The sequence below is a fragment of the Gavialis gangeticus genome, unplaced genomic scaffold (assembly GCF_001723915.1).
Source record: "Gavialis gangeticus isolate Ggan-Ray unplaced genomic scaffold, GavGan_comp1, whole genome shotgun sequence".
NCBI classification, from domain to species: Eukaryota; Metazoa; Chordata; order Crocodylia; family Gavialidae; genus Gavialis; species Gavialis gangeticus.
Genome location: NW_017728993.1, coordinates 1,838,092 through 1,845,765, shown reverse-complemented (window position 1 = coordinate 1,845,765; position 7,674 = coordinate 1,838,092).

Genomic DNA, 7,674 nt, shown 5'->3' with positions numbered 1-7,674 from the left:
AGGAGAGGGAGGGAAATGGACCCTTGTCCTGGCCTCTCCCCGCCACAACCAGGTTCTGCACAGCAGGTCGGGAACCCCCCAAGGAAGGGGCTTCCCCCCTAAAGCCTGATGCTGCCAGGCTCTGATCACCCCACCACACCCCCTTGCCTCTCAGCCACCGGGAGAAGGAGAAGGGGGGGAAGGGGAAGAAATGGACCAACCAAAGAGTAAACATGAGTTCTGTTCATTAGAGAAACCTGCATAAATTAGATCAATTCTTCCTTGGGCTATTTGACTGTCTGTATTTAGCCTTACTATACAAGCTAGTGTTATATTGTTTATTTACACTTCAGTTATGTAATAATCCCCCCCTCCCCCAAGAAACAAACCAAACAAAAATAAAAACAAAAAACAAAAACATTTAAATTGTAGTTTGACCACTATGTGGAAAGCTTATAGCAATATGGAAAACATAGTAAAATAAATAAATGATAAGAATGATAGGGATAAATTCTGCTGTCCTCATTCAGGGAATGATACCTTGAATATGTCATTTCAGATGGAGTTTTGCCATTGTAGAGTGGGTCTGGATTATTCATCATCCTCAATGCCATTTCCCATTTAGACTACAGGTTTACATAACATAGGTACATAGAAATAATTCAAAATTTTCTACAGTTCTCAACAAACGGTGCTGCTGAAACCTTAGATGTTTAATATATCAATAGGTATGCACTGAATACCCTGCCTAGTTGGGAGAGTTCCATCAAGCAACTGACTTTGTAAAAACAAGAGTGTCACCCCAAGATTAAGAGTCTTGCAAAGTCATAGATGGCAGTGTAAGGGTCTGCAATTTAAAGAAAACAATGCAATTGACTGTCTGGCAGCTACTAAAGCATATGACAGTATGAACAAAAGTCAGATGCTCTCAGTAGGAGTATATGTAAGCCCTATTATATCTTCCAGTGGCTTACTCAGTCTATTGTCATATCAGGTTTATATAGATTGAGCAGTCTGCCACTTTGGCCCCATCTCATTTGAGAAATTCAATCTACCTACAACCCTGGAATATAGGGAGACGCAACCCCCCCCCCAAAAAAAAAATCACAAAGAACTGAGTGAGCTACCCTTAATGTTAGGGTGCCTACAGACATTCAGCATCCCACTGTAAATTATGCCACTTAACATAAAGCACCATGAGTTAGAGGCCCACCCTCCCCACCGGGACCCAACAGGTCAGAGGGAGGCCAATGGGGAGCACCATGGAGCTGCTGGCTGCTTTTGTATGGCCAGAGCCGAGGGGGGGGGGGAGGCAGGGTTGAACAGAGCCCCCTTGCCTCACAGCCCTCCCCCCAGCTACCCCAGCTGGGGTATTGGGGGAGCTGGGCTGGACCCTGGAGTCAAGGGGTCCTTGTTCCATCTCCCCAAATGCTCTGGCCCCCTCTGACAGCCCTGGGGGGTTCTCTTTGCAGGTGTGCCACCAGAGTGAGCACCAGCCCAACCCCTACCCCACACAAAATGATCCCTTGAGGGAATACAGGTTCCCTGGGGCACCCTGCTTTAGAGTGCTATAATTTTATTCTTACTTCATTTGTTCAAAGTTTCAATCCTTTAAATCAACAGATGTTCATCAACATAAGAATGTAACAACATTTCATAGCTGATTTCAGCCTCTGTGAAGCATTGTGATATGTGGTGCTTATGTGCCTAGGCCAAGAAAAAAACTGTAGGGGGGAGGGAAGGGGGAAAGAGTCTCTCGTGCAAGCTAAGATCAAGTACTTTCACTCAAGAACTGATTCAGTGTTTTTAAAGAAATTATATGAACACATGTGTACCCACACATACACAGGTCATACTGGTTGGTTGACCAGAGCCTATTAAAACAGCTCTAACATATTTAAATGTTACACTAGAACATTTAAATTTATCAGACCAATATGTTTTGTATTGGAGAGATTTAAATAGGTCAAGTGACAGCCATTACTACAGAAGGAGTTTCATTTTGTAAAAATACTACTTTTTGTCTTAGTGGCTAATATCTTTTTCTTGACTCCAGCCATAATTCTTTAGATTTTCCTCCGGGAGAATAAAAATAAGTTTGCCAAAATAATGACATATAGGAAACAGATTTAAATTCATCTGTACTAGGAAGGGTTATTACCCTCTGATACTTGCCTTATTTATTAGAATAATTTTGTTTGCTGAACACTCTGAAAATGTAAATACTAAGCATATTATAATTAGCTCAACATTGTTTGCACTTGATTTCTTGTCCCAAAATAATTCTAAGAAATACAGATCAAACAGCTGGACTGATGAAAGGAAAGGTGCAGATAATTTCAAAATATCTCAGAGGGCTATGGGCTACACAGTGAATCTCTCACACTACTTCACAGAACAGGGATTCAGAAAGTTAGTTTGAATTAACACTGTGACAGTGATGTGTCATCTGTTTCTTATCTGAGTATGCTTTGGAATTCTCAGTTTTAAACCTGTCATACTAGCACAACTTCAGAATCCTAAAATGCAGAAATCTGTATTGTTTCAAGCCAGATGACCCGATAGCTGTAGGAAATTGAATAATATCACAGCGCCAAGGGATCCCATCAAGACTAAAAAGCACAAGGGGGATTAAAGATCCAATTCAACAAGTATTTAGGAGCATGCTGACATCCATCCCTCTTCTGCAAAGCACTTAAACATGCTTAACAAGTCCTATTGAAGTCCATGGGACTTAACCAAATGTCTAGACTTTGAGCATACCTTGAATTTTCTGCTATTGCTATATTTTCATTTCAGTGAGCTAAATTTCCTTCAATTCCCCTCCCCTCTAGCAAATTAATTTCTTAGAGCATAAAGCTGTCCCCTTTGAAAAGAAATGTGAAGAATTTGCTTTACTACAACAGGAATTTCAATATATAATCATATGAATATACCACCTAGACTGGCCTACTTGAATATGAACCTGTATCAAGAACAGTGGCTTGCAATATGTATTGTTCGATTCAGAGGAGATTGGGCCCAATTTGGTGGCCAAATCTCCAAATTGAAATAAAAATCAGGAGACCAATAAAAAGGTCTGAATCAATTTGAAGCTCTCTGAATAGATTCAGAAAAAGATTCAGAGAGCTACAGCGATTCAGGCAGTCCCTGCTTGTTGGTGCAGGCAGCTGGACCCAGACTCCATGCCGGTAAGTAGGGAGTGCAGGGGGCTGGAAGGAGGGGACCATGGGGGGACCCCTGCCAGGCCCCATTCCCTGCCTACTCCCCCAGCCCCTCTGAGCATCCCTCAGCCCCTGCCCACTTTCCCAGCCCTAGCTTTTGGTTCTTAAAAAAAAAAAAAAAAGCCTCCACTCATCAGCTGGGGTTGGCTAGGGCAGCCATGGGGCAGGCCTGGAGGCTCATGGCAGAGCCCTGCACACAGCATGGGGCAGCAGGGATCGCCCCCTTCCCCCCCCCCACCCCTGGCAGGAGCTGGTGAGTGTGGGGATTTTTTGTTTTTTTGTTTTTTGGTTTTTTTTTTAGAGCTGGGAGGCTGGGGCCAGGCCATAGGCGGGAGAGTGGGGGGGGGGTGGGGCCTGTTTGATTCTGTGATTTGAATCACTGTCCTGCGACTTGGCCAAATCTGAAGTGAATAAATACTACCCACTTTACACAGGCCTAATGGCTACAGATCATTGAAGAGTTTGGGAAAACTACATTTTACATTTCAGTGCTGAACTCCACATTGTCTAATGTAGCTCAGATGGTCAGTTTTGGGAATTATTTCAAATGCTTTAGGCAATTCAGACATTTCGTTTTCAAAATGTTCACACTGCTAGATGATGGACTATTTAAATCCCTAGGCTTTTGACTCAAACTAGTTGTTTACAACTAAAATTGCTTTCTTCATTAAGTTAAACCTTTAATTTTCAATATATTAAATTTATGTGTTGTTCAAAGCAATAAAAGGTTCTCTTTATTGGCTTTGTTCCTGCAATTATAAAATTAAGGTCATCATTAAAAAGTAGTTTGTCAAGACTTGTTGAAGATATAATTTGACTTTTTGCAGTTAGGAAAGTAAATAAATGGTATACTTATTTCAAAAGAGAATAACATAATCTCTGTGAGTTAAATAAACCCAACATGCCTTGGCTATATCTTTTTAGGAATTTTATTTTTTTAATTATGGGTTTAACTCACCCCTGAAGAGATCCCAGACAAGGCTTATAATCTTCCAGTTAAGATCCAGATAAGTCTTCACATAAGACTGAATGGGACTTGACTGATGAATAAGCTTCCTCTTTAACTTTTTGTATGGTGCTCAATCGTGCATCATGAGAAAGAAACCTGCTCATATCAATCATTCTTATGGTAAAATAATATGCGAGTGAACCTTGAAACTATCTATTATGATAGAAGCCTGAAAAGATTGCCAACGTTCATCCCAACCATGCAGTTGGTCCAATAAGAGATCATACACAAGCATTCTTGCATATTATGAAATAAGTCATTCTGCTTCTCTTCAAAAACTTACTATTTTCCTTTCAATAAATAATTGAACTCCTTAAATATATGACTAGGTAGTTGTTATTCAAGTGGGCTTTAGATAATTTGTGAAGAGCACAGAGAGGCATCCTGTCTTATTCTCAAAGAATATTTCTACAACCAAAACAAATCAACTTTCAGCCACACTTCATTCTTTGACAACATCGAGGAAAAGATTAACCCCCCAAAATATCAGATTGGACACCCCACAGTGGATGAAATTCAAACCTTGACTGCTATATTGACTGGTTCAAGGGAAAAAAAATGAACAATGAAATAATCAACAACAAACAGGGCCATTTTGGTAGAAGGGCCAATCTAGAAGGGCCACTGAATCTCTAAAATCCAACCACCAAAAATAGTAATAAAATCAGCAGATAAAAGGAGGAGCTATAGTTAGTCTTAACCATGAAGACTATATAAAAATAAGTCAGACAAGTCTCTGACACCACTACAAAAAACTAGAGGAAGATTCTACTCCCCTTTTCACCTTAAAACTCAAAACCACCATCAAATCATTTTCATCTGAGCTATAAGAAAAACTATAGAACTTGATCACCCCACTACCCAACCCACGGACTTTTTATATGCTCCCTAAAATCCAGAAACAAGGGAATCCTGGCAGACCTATCATATCCAACCATGGAAACCTAACTGAGGAAATATCAGGTTTCACTGAATCCTTCCTAAAACCTCTCGTCACCCAAAAAGCGAGTTTTGTCCAAGACACAACCTTCTACAAAAACTTAAAAACATAGACTACCTTCCTAGCAATACCCTCCTAGCCAATATGGATATTACCAGGTTATATACCAATATCCCACACCAGGATGTATGCCTGCCTTACATATCTATAAAAAAGAAGATTGCAACTCAGAGTACAGACCTAAAGATATTACTGAATTTATACAATTTCATCCTCACAGGTTTCAAATTATACTTTGACTCTTGGGAGGTCTGCAAAAAAAATTAAATGGGTTCATTGATTAACAAGTCCACCTAAGTGAAGGAGCAATCTGGTCAGAGATTTCCTCATGTTATGATTTTCAAATCTTACAGAGGTGCTCAGCCCTGCTCCTCCCCGCCCCAAGCTCCCGCTTAATTTGCACCCTTCATCCTCACACACAAGAACTTCAGTTTCAATAACCAACACTTCCTCCAGACCATGGGCACAGCTATGGGTTCCAAAATAGCACCATAACATGCCAAACTTTTTATGAGCCACTTGGAAGAAGAATTCCTTAAGGACTGCACCATCAAGCCCCTGCTATACTTAAGACATATAGGTGACATCATCATTTAGATTGAAAACCTGCAATCTCTGATTGATTTCCATCAGAAATTAAATAATCATCACCCCTCCACCAAATATCTCTTGAATACTCCAGCAGCAACATTTCCTTTTTTAACACCATGATCAGTATCTAGAATGGTAAAATACAAGCCACCATATACAAGAAATCCACAAACCAACATACACAGAACCAGCAATCACTCTAAACACACTAAGACAACCACTCTGATATCACTGAATTTGCATTGAGGAGAACACCCATTATCATCATCTCACAAGTTTCAAAAAAGGCTTTTAATCAAAAAGGACACTCCTCCAGAGAGATAGATCGCACTTCTGAAAGAGCTATTCAGATACCATGTGAAGAACTGCTGCAGCACACACACACACAAAAAAAATTCCCAGGAACCGCACACCACTAGTTATGACATATATATCTTCCCTCCCTGGAACCCATATTGAAAATCCTCAAACATTTGCATCCGTACTGGAAGAAGACCCAAATTCTTAAAGATCTTCCCAGAACCACCCATCCTAGCCTTCAAACAAGCACCAAACCTCACCAGTCTCATCACCAGAAGAAAACTTCCAGTAGTCCAAAACACACCAAATGGATTCAGACCATGCTGGGACAGGAAATGTAAAACCTGCCAACCTATCTCTATCACTCCCACAATAATTACACCCCACAACAGAACTATCATCATTCCTGGATCTTACACTTGTACCTCTAGAAGTGCACTGGATGAGATATAACATTAAGTGTCCTGATGGAAAAGGAGAAACCAAATGACAACTGTGTACCAGAATGAACGCATACTGAAAATCTACCAGAGACAAAAATACCCAATTACCTGTGGGTACACGCTTGACTCCAACCCCTTTCTCTCTTTCCAAACTCTCAGTTCTAATCCTCAAAGGGAATTTACAAAACACCTTTCATAGACAAGCCTACCAAATTCACTTTATGTCCACTGGATACCAAAAATGATGCAGTAAATATAGACATTTTATCCAATAACCCCAGGCCTTCATTTTGCATATTGGTGTCTATTCCATCCAGGAGAACACAAAACAACAGCAGACTCTCCCTATGCCTGAAGAAGGGTGTTTGTGCCCGAAAGATTGCGAAGAATTTTTTTTTCAGCTATTGAGTTGGTCTAGTAAAAGATATCACAGTTACCCAAAAAACATTGTCTGTGCTCTTAGACCAATATGGCTACAACCAACACACCAGTAGGCCTGGAAGAGTTAATTTTATTTAAGAGCTAACCTTGACAGAGCTAAAGATATTTTTGTCTGCATCAATAAATAATAAAAGTTTAAAATTTCAAATCTATCCATACTAAAAATATTTCATATACAGAAACAAAATATCAGCTAACCTTAATCAGCCGATTAACTGAGAAGCAATCTGTGTTTCCCCAAAGTGCCAGTTTTTAAATGCAATACCAGGATTGTTACAGGGGTGTAGGTTGTAGCCATGTTGGTCTAAGGACATAGGCAGACAAGGTTCTTTGCATGAATCTGATATCTTTTATTAGACCAACTTAAATAGTTGAAAAACAATTATTAAGCAAACTTTTGGGTTCAAAAACCCTTTGTCAGGCTAAGGAAGTTTCAGCAGTCGGTGTGTGCTCTTCCTGGATGGAATGGAAAGTAAAGGAGCCAGAGGCTGGTCTGGTCTGCATACAATACAGGCAGTCAGTGAAGAGGTAGACTGAGGAGTCAATGGGTGAGAGACAGGCTGGGTGTGGGGGGGAGAAGGGGGATGAATAGTGGAAAAGTACCTGGGGAGTCAGCTGTCAGGCAGGTTATAATGTGTCATAAATCCAATGTCTATATTTAGTCCATGATTTTTAGGATCCAGGAGG